Raw genomic sequence first — 24711 nt, forward strand, 5'->3', positions numbered from 1 at the left:
TTCTCTCTTATGTGGATCCTGAGAAACTTAACAGAAACCCATGGGGGAGGGGAAGGAAAAAAAAAAAGAGGTTAGAGTGGGAGAGAGCCAAAGCATAAGAGACTCTTAAAAACTGAGAACAAACTGAGGGTTGATGGGGGGTGGGAGGGAGGGGAGGGTGGGTGATGGGTATTGAGGAGGGCACCTGTTGGGATGAGCACTGGGTGTTGTATGGAAACCAATTTGACAATAAATTTCATATATTAAAAAAAACTAGTGTAATGTAAAAAATAATGATATTTATGATATTGCTGTCTTAGAATTAATAAATTAAAGTCACCATTCTGCAGAGCTCTTGAATGAGTCTGAATATGCAATGATTTGATATTAGAGGTTGTAAAGGACACAAATTTATTTCTCTGCAAAAAAAAAATGAGAATAAGTTGGGGTTACTTGGAATATGCAAAAAAATGCACAGAAAAAAATGGAACAAGTTTTGGCAAAGGAGAAAGGAGTTAGCAAACTAGTGAGGCAGAAATGTTATTTGATGTGAGATGGTCAGTAAAGCATCCCCATTTGTTGAGTAAAGAGCTTTTAAGATGGAAATATTCATTTTTAAAGTTGGCTACACTGTGAGAATATTATACCTCCCTAACTCATGCAGTCACACACCTCCCTTGTAAAATGAAGCAGGCACATGGCTTGAGTGAGAGTTTTGTTTATTTGTTTGTTCATTTACCTGGTGCATGTCACCAAACAGGGATGAATTCCAGGTCTGAACCAACCAGAGCACCCTGTTAAGGGAGGTGAGACAACCTATAACCTGAGCCAAATCAACAGAACCAGAAGCTCAGAGTAAGAGGCTACTGAAGAATGAACGTCCTGAGGGAATTCACACAAGTACCAAAGACGACTGTGGACTTCCAAACAGTCTGACACGCAGAGTCAACTTTTGAAGTGGCAGGGAAACACAGCTGATGATCAAGCTACCTTAGCTTTCCAAAACCATCACACAGCCCCCAAATGTTAGCAGGTATATATTTCCTAGGTGTCAAAAATGATACATCATTTGTTACATATCAAATGTGAGTATTTGATCACTCGATATTTACCCAAGAGGAGCTAAAAAACTCTATAAATTTGAGGATGATTATCAACCCACTCGAATCAGAATTATGTAAAGAGCTGTGTAATAAGATACTATAATTACCATTATTAGTATTATAATCCTAAAAATCTATGCCCACTTATAATAGATTAAAATAAATATGGCAATATTCATACCTCACTCATAAAGACACTGAAAAGAAATACCACATGTTAACAAAACTTCTTTCTCTGGATAGTAAGACTATGAGAAACGTTCTGTCACCTCCCATCTCCCCATTCATATGGAATTTTTTTCACAGTATTTTTATTTTGTACTAGAACACAAATGGTAAATTTTAACTGCTCACAAACATCTGAATTATGTGGATGTAGTCAGAGATACAATGTATACATATGACAGTTCTAGGATTATTCTCATTACAAAGGCTATGCAACTGAGATTTCTACATATGAATCTGTATATACCAGTTTTCTTATTAGTTTTTCATGTTCTTAAAACTAGAAAGAAGACAGGCTTGGAAGGATGACCTACTGACAATACAGATTAGCTTTACCCCATGCTAAAAGCTACCTTAGTCTGCCACTGAAAATGTTATCGCTCATTAGCTAAATCAACTGAAATTGGATATTCCTTACCTTAGATAAGTCGCAGTTTTAAATGCTTAAGCATACCAGGTCGCTACCAGATTTTTCCTCACATCGGTCTCAGCAACAGCTGGGGCAGTCACCATTTATTTGTAATTGTGTTGTTAAGGATGGAAATAAGTGAAAATAGTAGACAACTGTAGTTGCTCTACTGGACAGTGTGTACTCTAAACCTTTAGGGCTGTCCAATAAAGACCACATTATTTTGTTGAGCAGAAAAAAATAGAGTCAAGCTGTCAACAGTGGAAAATATAGAAGTGTCATTTCTCAGTAATTTAGAAGACTAGAAGATGTCTTTTCTCAGGCAACTTTTATTTGTGTGTGTGTGTGTGTGTGTGTGTGTGTGTGTGTGTGTGTGTGTAAACTTGAGAGAGAAGGAGACAGAGAGAAAGAGAGAGAGAAAGAGAGAGAGAGAGAATCATCAAAACTACAGAATGTATTTTTTCTAAGGGAACTACTCTGCTTCTAAACTTTAATATTGACTATTTTTCTTTCTCAGTACACAAAACTGTCATAAGCTTTTAGAACTTCACCCACTATTTCTTTCAACCTGAACACCAACCGTTGCTTTAGCAACTGAAAAATTCTTACTCATTCTAGAAGATTCAGCTCAAATTCTACATTTTCTGTGAGTCTCCAACTACTCTAGGGAGACTTTCATGCTATACATCTATCCAACCAGTTCATCTCTTTAAAACAATTACCTTTTATTGAAACACATTGTAAATTTCTTTAGAATAGAGACAATAGAGTTTCATCTTTGTATTGTAAAGACCAAGCAAAATAAACACTACTGAAAGATCTTGGGAGTATGGCTGTCTGATTCTAATACTCCAATACTTACTAACTTAGGAACATCATCAAAAAAGTAAACCTCTTTATGCCTCCATTTCTTTCATCTTAAAGTTGGGATGGTGATAAACTCTATCTCATGGAGATATTGTGAGTATTAACTCATCTACTATTTGTAAATACATAAAAAAGGGCCTGAAAAAAAAAGGGCCTGGCATATAATAAGCACTCAATAAACAGTAGTTCTTATTTCAATAATCAGCCAGATAGATAACTGAAAGATGGATAGATCCTACAAACAGAAACTAAGCAGAAATGAAATAATCTCATTTATTTACAAATGAAAGGGAAATTTTAATACACATTTTATGTTAATATTATCATTTATTGTCCTCATTCTGTCCTATTTGGATTAAAATGAAAAATCATTTTTATCAAAAAACTTATTTTATGAATAAACTCTATTTCATTTATTTCTTATAATTTTATGAAAAGTTTTTTAAAAGCTATTTGCAAATAAAATTATATCCCTTACCAGATTTCTGATGAGAAAACACAGAAATAATATATTCTTAAGGTTTTCCTCCTCATTATCAATCATTTTCCTAGGATTCCCATTTAATATAAGAAGGTTCTCCTTTTGCACTGCTGGTGGGAATGCTAACTGGTGCAGTCACTCTGAAAAACAGTATGGAGGTTACTAAAAAAATTAAAAATAGAACTACCCTAGAATTCAGCAATTGCACTACTAGATACCTATCCAAAGGATGCAGGTGTGCTGTTTCAAAGGGGCACATGCTCCCCAATGTTTATAGCAGCACAATCAAAAACAGCCAAAGTATGGAAAGAGCCCAAATGTCCATCTACGACTGATAAATGGATAAAGAAGATGTGAGATATATATATGATGTGTGTGTGTGTGTGTGTATATATATATATATATATATATATATATATATATATATGATGGAATATTACTCAGTGATCAAAAAGAATGAAATCATGCCATTTTCAAAAACATGGATGGAACTAGAGTGTATTATGCTAAGCAAAATAAGTCAGGGAAAGACAAATATATGACTTCACTCACAATTTAAGAAACAAAACAGATGAACATAGGGGAAGGGAAGCAAAAATAATATAAAAACAGGGAGGGAGACAAACCATAAGAGGCTCTTAAATACAGAGAACAAACTGAGGGTTGCTGGAGGGAGGTTGGGTGGAAGGATGGGCTAAATGAGCAAGGGGCATTACATTGGTCAGGATGAGTACTGGGTCTTATACGTAAGTGACGAATCACTAAATTCTATTCCCGAAATCATTATTACACTATATGTTAACTGACTTGGATTTAAATATTAAAAATCATAATAAATAAATAAATAAATAAATAAATAAATATAATTATAAATAATTATATAAATATAATTATATAAATATAATATAATTATATTATATTATATATATAATATATATTATAAATTATATAATATATAATATATAATATATATTATATATAAATTATAAATATAATTTTATAAATAACTATAAATTATAAATAATTATAAATAATAATAAATAAATGAATAAATGAAATAATATAAGAAGGTTCTTAGTGGAACTAGAAAAGTTTGTATTCCTAGTAAAATTCCTCCAAAGAGTGATTAAAGTCACTGCCACAGATAACTGGATTTGTAGGTCTTTAAGTTACCAGTAATTCATTAAAAGCCACACTTGCAATTCTTTTAGGTGCAGTCTATCCTCTGTAGGAAATCATAATGATGAATACATGTCTTTGTACATCTGTCCAAACCCACAGAATGCATAACACCAAAACCGAATCATAATGTAGACATAGACTTTGGATGATTATGTGTCAATGTACATTCATGAATTGCAACAAATTGTAACAAGAAAAGGAATGAGAAGCAGATATGAAATGAGTTCACAAACTTAGGTATATAAGCAATTTACAAATGATTCATTACTTTTTTTGTATAAATTTATTTAAATTTCAATCCTACATCTTGCCAAGCTGGAATGAAATTCAGACATCAATCATTCTTGAGATTCTGCCTTAGGGTTGAACTAAGATCTTGTGGTCCTAGTCAATACTAGGATATTGGGGTAAGGAGGGGGAGTACTTTAGTCATCAATTTGTTCATAATGATTATCACTTAGGCCTTTATTATTCCTCCCCACATGTATCTTTCAGATCTATTGTTTACTCTATCACTTTTGTAAGCATACATTAGACATCAGGTCTTTAATGAAGTTAGGATAACCCGGACTGAAATCAGTTTTCCTGATGCACCTAATGGCCATTCCCTCCGAGGACTTCCACATCAGAATGTCATAGCCAGAGCACATGGAATAGATTTTTGCAGTGCCGGAAATCCAAAGACCTTCCACTCATCCTCAGCAAACAGAGAAAATTTCTCTAGTCTATGGAAATACCTCTCTATATCTTTTAAAGGCTCTTTCTCTTTCACTGGACTCTATTTGGGCTTAATCTTTTGGAAGCAAAAGACAGGAAACAGGAGAAATGTCTCATATACAATTTCCATTCTACCCAGCCAGTACTTCTACCTAGCTGGGAAATTCCCAAGATGGAAAAATCACAAAGTTGATTACCTGCTTGAATAGGATAAGGAAAACCAAGAAAACATGAAAAGAAAACACATAAAAATGTATCAAAAATTTTCATGCCACAGTGACATATTGCTAAGGTTACAGAACAATGTGTATCAGAGAATCTTATTTAACAAAAGTTTATGTACACCTGTAGCTTTCTATGGAGGCTACGATAAGATATATTTTAAAAGAAACAACCTGAATTTTTAATCAGGAAACCTAGATATAAAGGCTTTATTATTCTCATGGGTCTGGGAAAAGATACTTCATCTCTCTGAGCCCCAATTTCGTCTTTAATGAAATAAAGATTCCTTATAAAAATTCTGCAGAATAAGAAAAGTGCAAATGTAATGTAATGATATTTTTATTATTTATAATTACCCTATATTCTGGCTTGAATAGAATGTATTCATTTATATCCTAACAGATTAATGCTATAACTGGATGCTCTTGCTCTTCAATATTTCTCTATTCTCTCTCTTACCATGAAAGAGAAGGAAAAATTGGTAAGTGTTAGAATTATCCCTGAGTGTCTTCTTCAAAATAGAGTGTGCTATGCTTTCGCTGACTACCTGCTTACAAAGTTCAGCAATCCCCAACACTACCGTTACTCTAACACCAACTCCAAGTCCCCAAGACTATTCTCAAGTTCCGTAATTTACCAGTAGGAGTCACAGATTTCACTGAAAGTCACCATATGCATGGTTATGGTTTCTCACAGGAGAAGGAAACAGACAGAAATCAGTCAAGGGAAGAGGCACAAGAGGCACAGTCCACATCTTTAACCTCTAGTTTTCATCTCCCAGCAAAGTTGTGGACAGTGCTAACTTCTCCAGGCAATGATGTGCGACAATATTCATGGAGTATTTCTAACCAGGGAAGTTAACTCAAGATATGGTATCCAGTGTCTTTATTGGGACTCAGGCATATAGACATGATTGACCACCTATATGACTGACCTTTAGCTGTCAGCCCCTACTGAGGTTGAGCTGTGTGGCCCAAAGCCCACACCATAATTCACATTGTTAGACTATTTAGTATGGCCCACGGTGAACAAATCAACAACACTCTTAATGGCAGGTCAATCCAAGGTCTTAGAAATTATCTCTCCTGAACAAAGATAAGATCTCTCTGTGGATAATGTTAATTCTTCACTATTTAGCACTTAACAATTATCAGTGAGGTTGACTGACAACTCCTCAAAAGACCATCAGAAAACAAAATTTTTAGACCTACTATATAATAAGGGAGAACACTACCATCAATAAACTCACAGTAGTGTCCCCTAAAAGAAGAAAACAATAGAGAATACTATTTATATAGAATTTTGGGATCTAAGATCAAGTGGTTTAAGGTTGTTTTTTCAAGACAGGAAACAAATTTTGGACTGGGTAGAGCACATGATGCAAGACTTTAGGATTGGTTGACACATGAAGAACACTTTGTGTTCTTTCTTCATATGAAAATGAAGCATACCTTCATAAGTGAACTGGTTTTTGTTTTTTTTTTTTGTTTTTTTTTTTTTAATTTTTTTTTCAACGTTTTTATTTATTTTTGGGACAGAGAGAGACAGAGCATGAACGGGGGAGGGGCAGAGAGAGAGGGAGACACAGAATCGGAAACAGGCTCCAGGCTCTGAGCCATCAGCCCAGAGCCTGACGCGGGGCTCGAACTCCCGGACCGCGAGATCGTGACCTGGCTGAAGTCGGACGCTTAACCGACTGCGCCACCCAGGCGCCCCGAACTGGTTTTTGTTTTGTTTTGTTTTGTTTTGTTTTGTTTTGTTTTGTTTGATACATTTGTTATTTGCCTAGGTTAGCAAACTCTTCCTGGGCAAAAATTTTTTGAACAAATATTTAGTCATGTTGACATAGGTAATCTCAGTTATCATTTCCAATTGTTTGGTAAAGTGGATGCAAATGGTTTCAATTTCTAAATGGTAACAATAAAATCCCAAAATTTATATGGAAGTCTCACAAAAACAGAAAACTAGTTCTACAAAAGATGATTTTCAATGAAGTATTTGAGTCTGAGCAGCCAGTTGAAGTTGTTTTCCTAATTTAGCCCTTCTATTAAAGAATAAAACAATTAGGGTGCCTGGGAGGCTCTGTTGGTTGAGCTTCCCACTTCAGCCTAAGTCAGGATCTCATTGTTCCCGAGTTTGAGCCCTGCATTGGGCTCTGTGCTGACAGCTCAGAGACTGGAGCCCGTTTTGGATTCTGTGTGTCTCCCTCTCTCTCTGCCCCTCCTCCACTCATGCTCTGTCTCTCTCTCTCTCTCTCAAAAATAAATAAAACATTAAAAAATTTTTAAAAAAAGAATAAACAATTAAAAACGTAAGTCCTCCTGAGACTTGGTCTCTTTATCTTTAACACAGAAATAATAATAACTCCACTAAGGTATTGAGCAAGATCACGTAACTCCTAAATGACAAGACTGGAATGCAAACCCAGTTGGTTAGACTCCCAAGCCTTGCATCACACCACTTGCCTTCCATATTCTCATTCTTATGCTGAAATAACTGAAATATTAAGCAAAAGAATATATGTGAATGCATTTTCTGTAACTTGGTGCATAGTACAAATATTAATGTACTTCCTTAATTTGTGAAGATTATTGCTCTCCATTTAAATTCAATGACAAGGAAAAGGACATCTAAATGATAGACCATAATTAAGTCACACACATCAAAAACTTTCTGAACTTGTGCAATACAGTTCTTTCCCTGTTCTTTATACATGAAATAAAATGCATTGATTTGTCTGGACTGAGGGAGAGGGAGCAGAGAGGTAGGAGTTACAGATAAGAAAATGATCTTTGAAATCTAGGCTTGGAAAGGGAAGCATTTAACAACTTTTATACTCATCTTTAAAGTTTAAATACTTTCATAAACTGTGAAATAGAGATTTGTATTTAAAATACTTGACTCTTGGGGTGCCTGGGTGATTCAGGAGGTTGAGTGTCCCACTCTTGATTTTGGCGCAGGTCATGATCCTGTGTGGTTGGATTGAGTGCCATGTCAGGCTCAGTGCTGAGCATGGAGCGTGCTTAGGATTCTCGCTCACTCTTCCTCTCTCTCTGCCCCTCTCCCCGGCTCATGCTCGCTCTCTCTCTCTCTCTCTCTCTCTCTCTCTCTCTCTCTCTTTTAAATAAATAAATAAATAAATAAATAAATAAATAAATAAATAATAAAATAAAATAAAAATAAATAAAATAGTTGGCTCTTGTTCTTTTACCACCCACAATCCCAGAAGGATTCTCTGTTGTCTGGCAAGTGAGTTAAGTGTTCTTTTTCAATTAATTTTGAAGTCAAACTCAAGGATACATTTTAAAATAAAACTGAGAACATTTATCCTTGGACTTTTCATATTGGGTGACAGCAAGAAAGCATGGAAAGAAGACATAAAATGAAACTGAAAACAATCAGGATTGCCCATATTGAATGGATGGATACTGGCATTTTCATTTATAGCCCAATGTCTGCAATTTCATGTCTTACATAGAAACGGTTTGGAAAGATTGTTATAAATAGGGTTAGTCAGATTGTCCATTAAATATGCATAAACAAACTTTTCTAAACTCAGCTACTAAACACAGGCTGATACATTGATGGAGGGCATAGCTAAAAATTTAAATAAAGTCAGTTAGGATTGCAGTCAAAAGCTTTCAGTAGAAACCTTACCACAGTGTGGTTCCTGTGTATCAAAAAGCCCATTTGTGATCAATCCAGGACCCATTGGACTGACAGAAGAGCTATCCAGGACCAAGTTTCCCTCTAACTTACTGTTGTGTTATCCTTAGGGTATGACTTTCATTCTTGGGATTGTAAGATGATTCCTAGCAGGAAGCAGCAGAAGGATGGAGGGCTTTAAAAGACAAAAGGCCAGCAAAGTTTGGTCTATTTCCAAATATTCCCTTAAGTCCCTTCCAAGAATTTTTCCTTATACACATAGTTCCCAAATTGTGTGCCAATGGGAACATGACAGGATATTTTAAGTTTTTGAGGAAATCACAGAAATATTCAACATCTTTCAGACTAAGTGAAACACTAACTTGAGCAAATTCAGTTTCAACATTTGATCTTGGTATATTGAAATGACATATGTTTTAAAAACTGGAAGTTTTACAATGCTATTGTTAAAAAAAAAAAGCAAATACCATATAAAAATCAACGTTGAACAGAAAATGAGGGCAACAGGTCCTGATATGATTCCAAGATTTGAAAAGTTGCACAGGATTCAAGGCACATACCTCCAATATTATAATTTTGGTTCTTCAAGAATGTAATAAAAACAGTTTTTCTTTTAATTTATTTATATTATTTTTTTCAAATGGCTACTACCTTATTAGAACATAGATATTTATAAGTTTTTTTGGATGGAACCACTTAACAGAACTGTTAGGTATTTCTTTAGGCTTAAGGGCACCATGGAAAAATTACTAAAGCACAAAAAGCTCCATGACTGAGAAAATTTTGGTAATCTCTGACAGATCCTTAGCCATCTCCACCTACAAAGGAATGTGGGAAGATGTGAACTTTTGTTAAACACACAACCAGAATTCCATTAATAAAGAAAAAAGAGAGGGACGCCTGAGTGGCTTAGATGGTTCAGGATCCAACTCTTGATTTTGGCTCAGGTCATGGTCTCACAGTCCTGGGATAGAGCCTGAGTTGGGATCTATGCTGGGCATGGAGCCTACTTAAGATGATCTCTCTCTCTCTCCCTCTGGCCCTCCCTTGCTCACACTCATGCACTCTCGCTCTCTCTAGGAAGGAAGGAAGGAAGGAAGGAAGGAAGGAAGGAAGGAAGGAAAGAAGGGAGGGAGGGAGGGAAGGAGGGAGGGAGGGAGGGAGGAAGGAAGGGAGAGAGAGAGAGAGAGAGAATGAATATTGAGCAGGCAGCAAGCAGTTTCTGCTCCACAGACAGATCAAGAATTTTACTACTACTCCTATTTCTTTTTCTTTTTGTAACATTTTATTTTCAAGTTCAAGCAAAGAACAACTTAATAACAGGAAAAATATGATAAATTACCAGTCAGTGTTCATGCATGCTTACTAATTACATACTTGGATTTTATCCTTGTAGACTTTTTAAACTCACATCACTTTTATTAGTTCAAATTATTATATATGAGTTCATATATTATAAATTTTAAATTATGTTAAGTATGTTAATTGTCACTGTCAGTTATAAAGAATCTAATAAATGGGGCTAAGTTAGGTATCTTATAGGGTTTCATCAAAATTTAACAAAATTGTATTCCAATAATTAATAGATTTAGTTCAACTTTTTAAACCCAAAAGAGGAAGTAATTTAGAAATTAGAAATTTAAGATTCAATATCTAGTAATGAAATCTTTAAGCATTTACGAAAAGAGCTTAAAATTGGCATTCTATATATTAAACCCATTCTAAGTCAATAACCTGGGGCTATATTGAATTAAGAGAAGCAATAATTATCAAAGAAGAGTATTTTTTAAGTCTCTATTTTGCCACACCATATATATTATGTGAGGACAATTGTAATGCAAGTACATAAAAGAGATAACCAGATAGTACTTAAAGAGCTAAAACTCCCCTCTTAAATTACTTTAGCAAGTTGGTATTCATTTAGATTATAGAACATTGGTATAATGTGTTTCTTTGTAATCACACCAAGAAACACTTAAACTATAAAATAAAGAATGGCTACTTCAGTCTGAAGTTTAGAAACACAAAATTTAAAGAGTAACATATATTTTTAAAAGACACAATATTGTTCATAAATTTGAAATTTTACTTTAAACCAAAATTTTCACCTGAGTCTCTAGAAACTGATTCAGTATAGTAAATCTTTTGATAAGAATTGAGGGCCCACCCCCCCAAAAAAAAACTAAAAAAGAAGCCAAAAAACAAACTAAAATTGGAAGATCTATATCTAGAAGGCTCTTACTCTCCATATCATTTAATGTTTGCTGTAATGTGGATTTATTGATACTAATAGCCTCTTAATATGCACCTCTGGCATTAAACCAATGTCATTGTGGTTTAAGGTCTGAAATAAATATTATGTGCTTCCTTGACATCTGATGCCAAGGCCTCAAGTGGCCTAACCATGTTCCCTTCTCCACTCTGTTCCCAGAGATAAAGTACACTAGCCAAACAAACCCATCGTGGAAACCAGGCACCGTGCCTGATTATCCTTGTATCCTGGGCTTCAGCTAACTGCCACTGTGCAGAATCATTGGAACAAGACAATCATATCCTCCCAAAGGACCCTGGAGTTATCTTACCCTCTTGTCACTACTAAACCTGCTCCCTTAGCCTCCTGCTTCTTCCTCTGTTCCTAAGATCTCCCCCCTGTGGCACATGTTGTGTGGTATCCTTCTCCATCAAGCTGTGAATATATGTGATAATAAACTACTGTTTATCTCATCTGTCCAGAGTCTGGTGTCATTTGTTTGGCCTTCCCCATAACCCTATGGCAGGAATCCTTCCCTCAGTACTGGGGTGAAGAAAATGTGATCAAAACAGTAATAAAAGCATGGAAGAAAAAAATCATAACTCAGGTATAAATTAAAATGATTATTACCAATAAAATGATAATTATCATTTATACCAAACTTTCTATATGCCAGATGCTGTTGTGGGTATTCTACACACATGTTGTCATTCAATCTTTTGAACAGCTCCATGAGCTATTCACATTTTATGGACAAAGAAAATAAAGTTTACAGGAGTTAATTTAATTGATTTAATTAAATTTATTATTTTAAACAAGGCTATAAAACTATTTGGGCAATGAGCCAAGATTTAAATTTAAGCAGTCTGACATCTTTACCCTAAAAGACAATATCTTATCATTTATATACGTCTAATCTACCTATTTCAGTTCTATTAAAAGGTCATCTCGTTGGCACAAAAACAGACACATAGACCAATGGAATAGAATAGAAACCCCAGAAATAGACCCACAAACGTATGGCCAACTCATCTTTGACAAAGCAGGAAAGAACATCCAATGGAAAAAAGACAGCCTCTTTAACAAATGGTGCTGGGAGAACTGGACAGCAACATGCAGAAGGTTGAAACTAGACCACTTTCTCACACCATTCACAAAAATAAACTCAAAATGGATAAAGGACCTGAATGTGAGACAGGAAACCATCAAAACCTTAGAGGAGAAAGCAGGAAAAGACCTCTCTGACCTCAGCCGTAGCAATCTCTTACTCGACACATCCCCAAAGGCAAGGGAATTAAAAGCAAAAATGAATTACTGGGACCTTATGAAGATAAAAAGCTTCTGCACAGCAAAGGAAACAACCAACAAAACTAAAAGGCAACCAACGGAATGGGAAAAGATATTTGCAAACGACATATCGGACAAAGGGCTAGTATCCAAAATCTATAAAGAGCTCACGAAACTCCACACCCGAAAAACAAATAACCCAGTGAAGAAATGGGCAGAAAACATGAATAGACACTTCTCTAAAGAAGACATCTGGATGGCCAACAGGCACATGAAAAGATGTTCAGCGTCGTTCCTTATCAGGGAAATACAAATCAAAACCACACTCAGGTATCACCTCACGCCAGTCAGAGTGGCCAAAATGAACAAATCAGGAGACTATAGATGCTGGAGAGGATGTGGAGAAACGGGAACCCTCTTGCACTGTTGGTGGGAATGCAAATTGGTGCAGCCGCTCTGGAAAGCAGTGTGGAGGTTCCTCAGAAAATTAAAAATAGACCTACCCTATGACCCAGCAATAGCACTGCTAGGAATTTATCCAAGGGATACAGGAGTACTGATGCATAGGGGCACTTGTACCCCAATGTTCATAGCAGCACTCTCAACAATAGCCAAATTATGGAAAGAGCTTAAATGTCCATCAACTGATGAATGGATAAAGAAATTGTGGTTTATATACACAATGGAATACTAGGTGGCAATGAGAAAAAATGAAATATGGCCTTTTGTAGCAACGTGGATGGAACTGGAGAGTGTGATGCTAAGTGAAATAAGCCATACAGAGAAAGACAGATACCATATGGTTTCACTCTTATGTGGATCCTGAGAAACTTAACAGGAACCCATGGGGAAGGGGAAGGAAAAAAAAAAAAAAGAGGTTAGAGTGGGAGAAAGCCAAAGCATAAGAGACTGTTAAAAACTGAGAACAAACGGAGGGTTGATGGGGGGTGGGAGGGAGGAGAGGGTGGGTGATGGGTATTGAGGAGGGCACCTTTTGGGATGAGCACTGGGTGTTGTATGGAAACCAATTTGACAATAAATTTCATATATTAAAATAAATAAATAAATAAATAATAAATTAAAAATACAGAGGGTTTAAATAGCTGAGTTTTAAACCTCTTTGTCTATAAATATTTTCAGATAATAAAAATAAATCAAATATTTTTTAAAAGCAAAAAAATAAAAAAAAAATAAAAGGTCATCTCGTGTCTTTCAGGGCAGAGTTTATCAAACATCCATAATATTAATGAACTCTTCAAAGGAAATAATATTTATTAAATCCTATTCTTGACAAATCATTTCATCATGGGTCTTAAATACATCTATATAAATTAAAATATAAACTGCTAATCAAAACAAAATTTTAAAATTAATATTAAAATCAAACTGAAAAAATTTGATTTTATACATTGAACTTTTACTGAAGCCAAGTTGTCACTGATAGATTTCACTATACATAGATGTTACTAAACTGCTGTCTTTATTTGGGGCATGCTGGGACTTCATTCAACATTATTGTTATCATGTTTTCTTTACCAGTGAAGCTGAACCACTAAAGTTGATTTTAATAGGCTACTCTACTTAATAATGATACCAAAAAAATTAACATTAAAAATAATCATTAAGAATAATTTACATGTATTTACTTAAACATTTACTAATAATTGATTAAAGTCATTATATATAAAGACAGAATCTTTGAGCAACATCTCAAGATGTAAATATGGTAAACACACACATACACACATATTACATTGTTAGTTCTTTTGAGTTTTGAATGCCATGATGAACTGATTCTCCCAAAACTTTTCTTTATTTGAAGTACTGTGAAATGTTTAAATGAGGTTGATATGAAAACTGACCTTCTCTTTATAAAACACTATTTATATATTAACTTCCACCACTATTCCTTCTCAGTATTATTCCATAATAAAGGCAGCACATTTGTCCAATACTCCATGTCATTTGTTTGCCAGTTTAAAGCCACAGTTTGCTAAACAACTTAGTCTTATATTAAAATGCAATATGACTTGATTTCTTACCACCAAAATATTTTTTTTCTTAATTATGGCTAAAAGAATTCAACATGAGCACAAGTGCAGAAATGGGATAACTTTTGTTGTTTTTGGTACTAGAACATTTCATCTTAAGCATCAGACATTTTTGGACACCTGGGTGGCTCAGGTGGTTGGAAATCCTACTCCTGATTTCAGCTCAGGTCATGATCCCAGGGTCATGGGATTGAGTCCTGCATCAGGCTCTTCACTGAGCTTGGAGCCTGTTTAAGATTCCCTCTTCCCCTCTGCATTTCTTCCCCACTTGCACTCTCTCTAAAAAAAAAACATTTTTTTTTAAGTCAGACATTTTTCCTAACACTCTGAAAGTCAAATGACTTTAGATCTCACTTGATATAATGCAATTTTGGACATAGGCAAAAATCAGGCGCTAAAATTGCATGGCAGGTCTCACTTGCAGATGAAGTCCACATAATGAAGAATCTGTATTTATTAGAAAGTTTGATTGTCATAAACAATTTTAAAATTGTGTTACAGTACAACATGCAAAATAATTAAACTGGACCACTTTCTTACATGACACACAAAAATAAATTCAAAATGGATTAAAGACCTGAATGAAAGACAGGAAAAAATCAAAATCCTAGAGGAAAACAAAGGCAGTAACATCTTTAACATTGGCAGTGGCAACTTCTTACTAGATATAACTCCTGAAGCAAGGGAAACAAAAAGCAAAACTAAACTATTGAGACTACATCAAAATGAAAAGCTTTTGCACAGTGAAGGAAATAATCAACAAATCTAAAAGTCAACCTACAGAATGGAAAAAGATATTTGCAAATGACCTATCTAATAAAGAGTTAGTATCCAAAATATATAAGGAACTCTAAAAACTCAACACCCAAAAAAAACAAATAATCCAGTTTTAAAAACTGGGAAGAAGACATGAACAGACATTTTTCCAAAGAAAACATACAGATAGCCAACAAACACATGAAAAATTGTTCAACATCACTAATCGACAGGGAAATACAAATCAAAACTACAATGAGGTATCACCTTACACCAGTCAGAATAGCTAAAATTAATATAAGAGGAGGATCTGCATGGCTCACTCATTTGAGCATCTGCTTCTTAATTTTGGCTCAGGTCACAATCCCAGGGCCATGGGATCAAGCCACACTTTGGGCTCCATGCTGAGCATGGATCCTGCTTGAGATTCTCTCTCTCTCTCTCTCTCTCTCTCTCTCTCTCTCTCTCTCTCTCTCTCCCCCCTCCCTCCCTCCCTCTTCCTCTCCCTCTCTCCCTCCCCCCAACTTCTCTCTCTCTGCCCCTTTTCCCTGCTCGTGCTATCTCTTCCTTTCTGAAACAAAAAAGATAAAAAAAAAATACAGGGAGATCCTGTGTACTCTTTGAAAAAATAATAAACCTAGAGCTTACTTTGACAGCACATATACTAAAATTGGAATGATACAATGAAGATTAGCATGACCCCTGCACAAGAATGACATGCAAAAAAATAAAATAAAATAAAGCTACCCTACAATCGTCCGATTGCACTACTAGGTATTTACCTATAGGAGCAAAAATACTGATTCAAAGAGATACATGCACCCCAATGTTTATACCAGCAGTATCAACAATAGGCAAATTATGGAAAGAGCCCAAACGTCCACTGACTGATGAATGGATAAAGATGTGGTATATACAATGAACTATTACCCAGCCATTAAAAAGGATGAAATCTTGCCATTTGTAACAATGTGGATGGAGCTAGAGTGCATTATGCTAAACTAAATAAGTCAGAGTAAAACAGATTCCATATGATTTCACTCATATGTGGAGTTGAAGAACAAAACAAATGAACATGGGGAGGGGGGGAAAGGAGAGGCAAACCAAGAAACAGACTCTTAACTATGGAGAATAAATTAAGCGTTGATGGAGGGAGGTAGGCAAGGGTTGGGCTAAATGGGTGATGGATATTAAGGAGGGCACTTGGGGGCACCTGGGTAGCTCAGTCATTTGGGCATCCAACTCTTGATTTTGGCTCAGGTCATGATTTCACAGTTTGTGAGATCTAGCCCTGCATATGGCTCTGCACTGACAGTGTGGAGCCTGTGTGGGATTCTCTCTTTTCCTCTCTGTCTCTGCCCCTGTTCCACTTGGTCTCTCTCTCAAAATAAATCAATAAACTATAAAAAAAAAAAAAGGAGGGCACTTGTATTGAGCACTGGGTGCTATATGTAAGTGATGAATCACTAAATCCCACGCCAGAAACCAGAAATTTACAGTGCTTGTTAACCAACTAGAATTTAAATAAAAATTTGTATAGAAAAAAATTAAAACATGAAATTGTACCAGAGGATACCCAGACAGCTGTGCTAATTGCTCCTCCCAATCCTAGGCAGTGAATATTACTACCATCTTCACTTAAATATGGATTAATAAAGCATAAACTCATAATAAAAACAAATTTAAAAATTAGTATTAAGACTAAACTGAAAATCAGCAACGAATTTCAGTTTAAGTTAACAGAAATTTTTCTGGAGATAAATTCTAAAGATAAATTAATGAAACAAATAGCATTAAAGCATCTAAAAGTATGATTCCACACACAAATTACCAGTTACTTGTTCTTACCAGTATCTTGTTCTTGGGCTGACCATGATTCATCATCCTAACTGCAGTATTTTCAGAGTGAAGAGAACTGTTACTAACACTTACCTTGAGACAAGAAGCGTAGAATAGGACTACACCCGGCAAGCTGAAGTATATGGCAGCCACTCCAGCTCTCTCCTATGTCTGTTAAGCACAAGGAGATTCCTCACATCTCTATCCATACAACACATAGAAACAGAAATTCAGCAAAAAAATGCAAAGTAGTTACAAAAGCATGGAAAATGTTTTCATTCATCCCAGTCCCTTTCCAATTTGTCTCAGGGCCTAAAACTTCTTGTAAAAGTACATGCGCAATCTTTTGCTACAATTTGTGAGTTGAACTAATATAAAATATAAAGTATTAATGAAATCCTAAAAAATTTAAATCACTTTTAAAAAATCATTCTTTGCTCACTTGGTAATGAGCAAACCTCACATGTGATCCTTTTGGAATTGCTTCATTTTCTGAAGTCATAGTACTTCATTTCTACTAAGTTGAATTTATTATTTAGAACCAGGGGAAAAAGTGCTGAGAGAGCAAAACATTTCTCCCAGTGAGGTGAAAGTAAGAGCTTGAGTGTTTATTATGTGAAATAAAACCACAAAAGGGGGGCATATTATGACAGTTGGGGGTTTAAGTGGTCAAACAAATAATATTTGCTTGTTCCCGTACTAAGTTTGAAAACAGTTGGGAGACAGACTCAAGTTTCAGGCCAAATATCACCTCTACCTCTAATGAAATAGATTGGAGAATATGGTTTTAGACCCACAGTGTTTCCAGGCATTTTGATAGTTTACCCTGGTAAGACAGATGAGTCTTCAGGCAAAGGCAGTGTAGGATTGTTCCAGGCTTCCGCCAAAGGCAGGCAGAAGGAGACCCAAATTCAAGGACTCTTCAGTGGTCAGATGGAAGAACACAAGAAATAGAGCAAGAAAGAGAATAAGGTCACTCAGTTTCTTCTCCCAAACTCACTGCATTGGGTTTTACTCTCTCAGAGGAGTGAATGAAATGTCGAGAAAGAAACTGGACATTTTACACTCCATGAATCAAAAGGCCAGGACCTGGAGGTTTTCATCTAACAGAGATGTGTGCCTCATAATTTTTACTTGAATATTGGGGAAATATCTAGGAAATACCAACTTCTACTAAAATGAAAGTGGTTTTATTTTTTTAATTTTAGTCAAAACTTGGTAAACCATTTCATAAGGGAAGGAAATGCTTACATGCTTGTGTATACGTTTTTATTCTCCCAAGGAACAATCCACAGAAAGTAAATTCAATACCTTTCATTGAAACTCATATATACTATGGATATAGGAAAACAAATGTCCATGTAACTAAGGAAAATAATTAAATATGACAACAGATAGAAACCACAGGCCGTATATCCAAACCATCTGAACATGATGAAAAAGAGAGTCAGTAGGATCTGATAAAAAAAATTAGAAAATAAAGAATATTTGACCAGGCATAAAATTTATAGAGATTTCAGTCCTTTACTGAATAAGCTACACTTGGGAGGAATAGCTACGGTGTTTACAGAGGATGTGCTTAAACCTGTAATACTATCACAATAGACAAGATTCCTAATAACTCTTTTTATAGTTCTCCAACAGAGTGAGAGCAAATGGTGAGCTGATTTCTATCTGGTCCTACAAAGTCTCTGTTCCTGTGACTGTTGAGCATCAAGAACTGTAACAATCCCTGAAATAGCAAAAGATTCTTTCTTTAAGTGCCATAGTCGCTAATGTTTAATGGCCATCAAAATGCCCACTCCCTAAGTGGAGTATAATTTAACAGAATTGGTTCCGTGATTTATCACAGCAACTACCTTAAAAATAAGTATGATTTTAAGAATAACTTCCTGGGGCACCTGGGTGGCTCAATCGGTTAAGCGTCCGACTTCAGCTCGGGTCATGATCTCATGGTTTGTGGGTTCGAGCCCCATATCGGGCTCTGTGCTGACAGCTCAGAGCCCGGAGTCTGTTTCAGATTCTGTGTCTCCCTCTCTCTATGCCCCTCCCCAACTCATGTTCTGTCTCCCTCTGTCTCAAAAATAAATATTAAATTTATTTTTATTTTATTATATAATAATTTAATATATATTATATATAGATTATATAATATAATATATTATAATATATAATATAATATATATAATATAATATTAAATAAACATTTAAAAAAATTTTTTTAAAAGAATAACTTCCTGACTGAATACTGATAAATTTTTCTGAAAATTTAAATTTCTACCAATATTTAGCTAAGAAAAATATGCTTAAAATCACACTCGGTTGGTGATGCCTGGGTGGCTCAGTCAGTTAAGCATTCCACTCTTGATTTTGGCTCAGGTCATAATCTGATGGTTCGTGAGATCAAGCCCTGTGATGGCCTCTGCGCTGAGCACTGGGTGTGGAGCCTGATTGGGATTCTTTCTCTGCCCCTATCCTACTCCTGTGCTCACCCACGTCCGTGCTCTCTCTCTCTCAAAATAAATAATTTTTTTAAATTTAAAATCACACTTGCTTATAATCATACTTAAATTGGGATAATATATCCAATTTCTCAAAATATGGTATTTTGTGTAACCTTCATTCCAGCCCTCATCAAAACATACAAATAAAATAAAATTTTTGAGTACTATCAGAGAAAAATGGTTTGTTAAATCTGCTTTTGAGATCCAGATGATTTTTTTTACTCCATCAAAAAAGATCTCTTTTCAAGTCTTGCAACTGACAAAAAATTTATTACGTACAATCACCTACTTTAAAATTATTTCAATTTATCAGCTGCTCTCAAAAGTTAGTTAATATTTAGTATGTACAACTGAACTGTAACAAGCACTATGTTGTCATGTATCAAAATTATTTCCACCATACATATTTCTAATTATGGAAGTATGAAATAAAATTGAAACTGTTCCCTATGACAAGAATTCCTATAACTCAAGTTAGAGTTGAAAAGTGGTTTTCTACTTCTTAGACTAACTCTGTTTTTATATCAAGAATGCTCCCTCCTTCAGAGAATGTTATTTTGCCATTATAGTATGTAAGAGTGGGTATTAGATTACTAGAATCCTATTTTTCAGTAAAACTCCATAAATGTCTTCCAACTTTGTACTCTCATTTCTCTTCCAGTTCCAAAAAGACACCGTTCAAACAGTATCCTTGATACAGAGGAAAGAGCATTAGCCTTATCAATTTCTGAGCCGTGATGGTTCCAGCGGATTCTACTTCAGAGCAAATTTTATCACAAATATTGGAAACATTGGAGTTATATATTATTGAGTCCCCATATAAAATTCAATTACCAGAGTAATTTAATTGATAGGATATATTCTTCTCCTACGGGAAAATGAAATAAAAAGAGAATTTTTTCCTAACAGTAGTATTGAATTGGAATTAATATGAAATTCTTTAACCCAAGGCAATCCTAGACTTTATTACCAGCATGACCTGTACTCAAAGGAGAATTTCTACCAGTAGAAATTGGTTTGCATTAAGTCAACCAAAAGTTATCTCCCAGAAACTTTTAACTTTGCCAGATTCATCTCATACCTTCCTTACTCAGCGCTGTCTCTCTTCACCTACATCTGTCTGGAAGACACCTTTCCTTACCAATTTTGCAAAGCCCAGCTCAAGCTTCATATCACCCATGAAGTCTTCCCTGATTTTCTTGGTTTATAGCAAGCTCTCCCTCACCCATGAATGCATAAAAATCTGACTGTCAATATAATTAATCTAACTTTATCTTCTTTTCCCTCAGATAATTAATTATACTCTCATAAATCTATAGATACATAGAGTTATGACTTGTTTCCCCAAGTAAACTAAAAATTTTATAAGGAGCTATACTCCTTACCCAAGATTATCTACTCTAAAAACAGGGAGAATGAATGAGAATGGTATATTCTGTGAACCTACAAAATAGAAATAACCACAATCCCTGCTCCTTCCATTATGGTTTATAAGAGCAGAAGTTTTACTGTCACATATCCCTCATTAAGTTATTTAACCATAAGAAGATAACTCGTATTTGTTATATCAATCTATTTATTCAAAGTGACATTACTCTCAATCTATAAGTTCCATAAGAAGTAAGGCATTCTGAACTGGTATTTCCCTGTTATACTCTAAAGCATTACACCTGATTGAAACAAATGCCTCACATGTCCAGTCTATAGTCCTCCACTCACCCAGCTGAGCTGTAGAAGGATGCACTCAACATCACTAATCATCAGAAAAATGCAAATCAAAGCCACAGTGAGATATCACCCCATACCTGCTAGAAAGGTTATCATCAAGAAGACAAGAGATAACAAGTGTCAGTGAGGATGTGGAGAAAAAGGAACTCTTGTGCAACCACCATGAAAAACTGTGGAGGTTCCTCAAAAAATCAAAAATAGTACTATACAACCCAGCAATCTCACTTCTGGGTATATATGATATGCACAGTAAATGAAAACAAGGTATCAAAAAGCTATCTGAATGCCCAAGTTTATTGCAGCATGATTCCCAATAGCCAAGATATGGAAACAATATACATGTGCATAACAGATGAATGGATAAAGAAGATATGGTATATATACACAATGGAATATTATTCGGCCATGAGAAAGAAGGACATCCTGCCATTTGCAACAACATGGATGGGCCTCAAGGGAATTATGCTAACTGAAATAATCCAGACAGTGAAAAATAAATATTATATGATTATAAGTTATATGTGGACTCTAAAAAAAAAAAAAGCCAAACTCATAGTAGAATGGTGGTTACCAAGGCTTGGGAGGCAGGGGAATTGGGAAGACTTTGTTAAAGGGTACAAACTTTGCAACTAGAAGGTAAATAAGTTCTGGAGATCTAATGCACAGCATCGTAATTATGGTGAACAATACTCTATACCTCAAAGTTGCTGAGACTAAATCTTAAATGTTCTCATCACAAAAAAAGAAATTACAATTGTGTGATATGATAGAGGTGTTAGCTAATGATTACAGTGTTACAGTGGTAATCATATTGTAATATATAGATGTATCATATCAACATGTTGTATACCTTAAACTATACAATGTTATATGTCAATTATACCTCACTAAAAAAGAAACATTAAAAAATAATGGCTCAAGTGGCTAAAGTGAACTGCCTAGTGATCTTATCATCTAGAAATCTCTATTATATCTGTCGGTACAAAATCCATTGCATCCTTTTGGCCTTTGGGTAATAAATTATTCATAACCTCTAATCTCAATTAGGAAATCTCAAAAGATTCTCAAGTTGTTAGAGTCAATAAGCCACACAAAAAAAATAGCACAGATATTTATTTTAAGGTGTCTCTCTTCTCTTTTATAATGAAAGTTATTTGTAGAAATACGTGTTAGTATGTACTGTTTTAAGTCCATCTTTGATAAAGTGTCTATCTGTTATGTTATGCCCCAGGTAACACATGGGTCAATAAATTTTGCCATCATCTAATTGGGCTAAAATATTTTTTTTTAACGTTTATTTATTTTTGGGACAGAGAGAGACAGAGCATGAACGGGGGAGGGGCAGAGAGAGAGGGAGACACAGAATCGGAAACAGGCTCCAGGCTCTGAGCCATCAGCCCAGAGCCCGACGCGGGGCTCGAACTCACGAACCGCGAGATCGTGACCTGGCTGAAGTCGGACGCTTAACCGACTGCGCCACCCAGGCGCCCCAAATTGGGCTAAAATATTAATATAAGTAGGGCTAAAATATTCACCCTGATCCCAACTGTTCAAATGGGCACTGTTGTTCATAAACCTAGAAATGAAAAGAACTCAAATTCCTTCCCTTCTGAAATAATGAGATCACAATTCAAAGGATCCTTCACTAAAAATTACCATCTTTTTAAGAATAGAAAATTATATACTGAAGGAAGATTAAATGTTCCCTAGCTCTTCTAAATATTCAAGATAGGTTAAGATGAATGCAAAAATAAAATCAGTGTCCATATTTTAACAAGATCAATTATTTCCACCTATGTTAGTAGGATAAGGAAGATTGTGAAAACTTTTTCCATTTGCCTTGAATTCTCAGCAGAAAATTGCAACAAGTTTTTTTGATACAGACATAACCACAACTAAATGGTGTATTTCATACATTTTAGAGAAACAATGTGGAATAGTGTGGTTAAAACTGCTCTCTAATGCCAGACTGCCTGCTTTGGAATGTTGACTCTGCCTCTCTTTAGCATAGTAACCTTGGATAACTGACTACCTTCTCTGTGTTTCAGTAATATTAGAACCTACGTCGCAGATTTGTGAATAGGTACTCCATGTAATGCACTTGAAATAATACCTGATACATAGCAAGCCCTTGATAAGCATTAGCTAAATATAAATTATCTATAAATTAAAATTCTGTATATTTTAGTGGCACCTGGGTGTCTCAGTAAGTTAAGCGTCAGACTCCAGCTCAGGTCATGATCTCACAGTTCCTGGGTTCGAGCCCCATGTTGGGTCTATGCTGACAGCTCAGAGCCCAGAGCCTGCTTCAGATTCTGTGTCTCCCTCTCTCTCTGCCCCTCCCCCACTCTCTCTCTTTCTCTCAAAAATAAATAAACACTAATTTTTTTTTATTTTATAGATTTTAGAAAAAGATTCAATGATTCCCTTAAACAGAAAAGGGAATACTTTTTAAATTGAAAATTTCAAGATGTTCTCTCTCAATGCAGAAATACATTTATTAAAGGTAGACTTCAATTAGGGACTAAATGAAGAGAAGGGTAAAATAACACAACATTTTATGATAAATAAATAAATAAATAAATAAATAAATAAATAAATAACTCACTCAGTGGGAAACATTTCTGAAGTTGCCTAATTGCATTGCCTTCGATATCCTGCCTGTCAGACCAACCAGTGACCCGAATTAAGTCCAGCTGTTCAGACCACATCACTTTGCTAAGCCTTTCAGGCATGTAGGATCCAGTTCATGTTTACCTGCCTTCCCTCACTTCTCCTACAGTAAACATGCCCAGGAAAGTTCTTCATCCACAAACAAGCTCCCGCCAATCTTGGTTCTTTGCCTGAACAGAAAAAAACTCTGCAAGAACTGAAGGAAACTTCTCTGGTAAACGTCTTTCACAGCACCAAGTACGGGGATGCCATCATTTTCATTATAAAAAGAACTTTTCAATTTAACAGACTAGAGTATTGCTTAAGAATGTACTCTATTAGAGACACTCATTAATCTTATGTTAAAATGTATATTTTGGCAGCTTATTCTCTGCTTTAAATGAACTATTACTTTAATCACAGGCATTTGCAAAACAGTTTGATTTTTCTTAATTAATGTCTGCTAAATTTACTTATGATAGACACACTCTTTTACAAAAGGTAAAACAAATATACTGTGTGGTTATTAATTCCCACTTAGCACCATACAAAATTCTTAATTGAGGTGGAACTTTTCTGCCAATTTACTTTAATCTCTTTTTTTTCAAATGAAAAGATGTAGTTGTATGACTGACTGACATGCCAGTCCAATGAATGTAGTAATTTTTCGCTGCCTGTCAGCTTGAAGACAATGTTTCACCCCAGTGTGTTCTTTCAAAGAGCTCCGGAGGAAATTTAGCAAGATTAGAAGAGACACAATGGAACTGTACAAAAATTATTGGCTTTTTCTCT

At 35.2% G+C, this 24711-nt stretch overlaps 1 long non-coding RNA gene and 1 other non-coding gene across 2 annotated transcripts in view; one reads left to right on the plus strand and one right to left on the minus strand.

The window, feature by feature from the left end:
* Positions 1–24711, minus strand: part of LOC123379204 — a 148437-nt gene that overhangs the window by 42248 nt on the left and 81478 nt on the right. Inside the window, exon 2 of the long non-coding RNA XR_006583408.1 lies at positions 17129–17206. This is a non-coding gene — a long non-coding RNA (uncharacterized LOC123379204). The remainder of the gene's footprint in view (positions 1–17128; positions 17207–24711) is intronic.
* On the plus strand, positions 15837–15943 carry LOC111562067. The gene has a single exon (XR_002745126.1). It is a non-coding gene; the product is annotated as a U6 spliceosomal RNA (small nuclear RNA).

This window comes from Felis catus, chromosome C1 (genome assembly GCF_018350175.1).
Source record: "Felis catus isolate Fca126 chromosome C1, F.catus_Fca126_mat1.0, whole genome shotgun sequence".
Taxonomy (NCBI): domain Eukaryota; kingdom Metazoa; phylum Chordata; class Mammalia; order Carnivora; family Felidae; genus Felis; species Felis catus.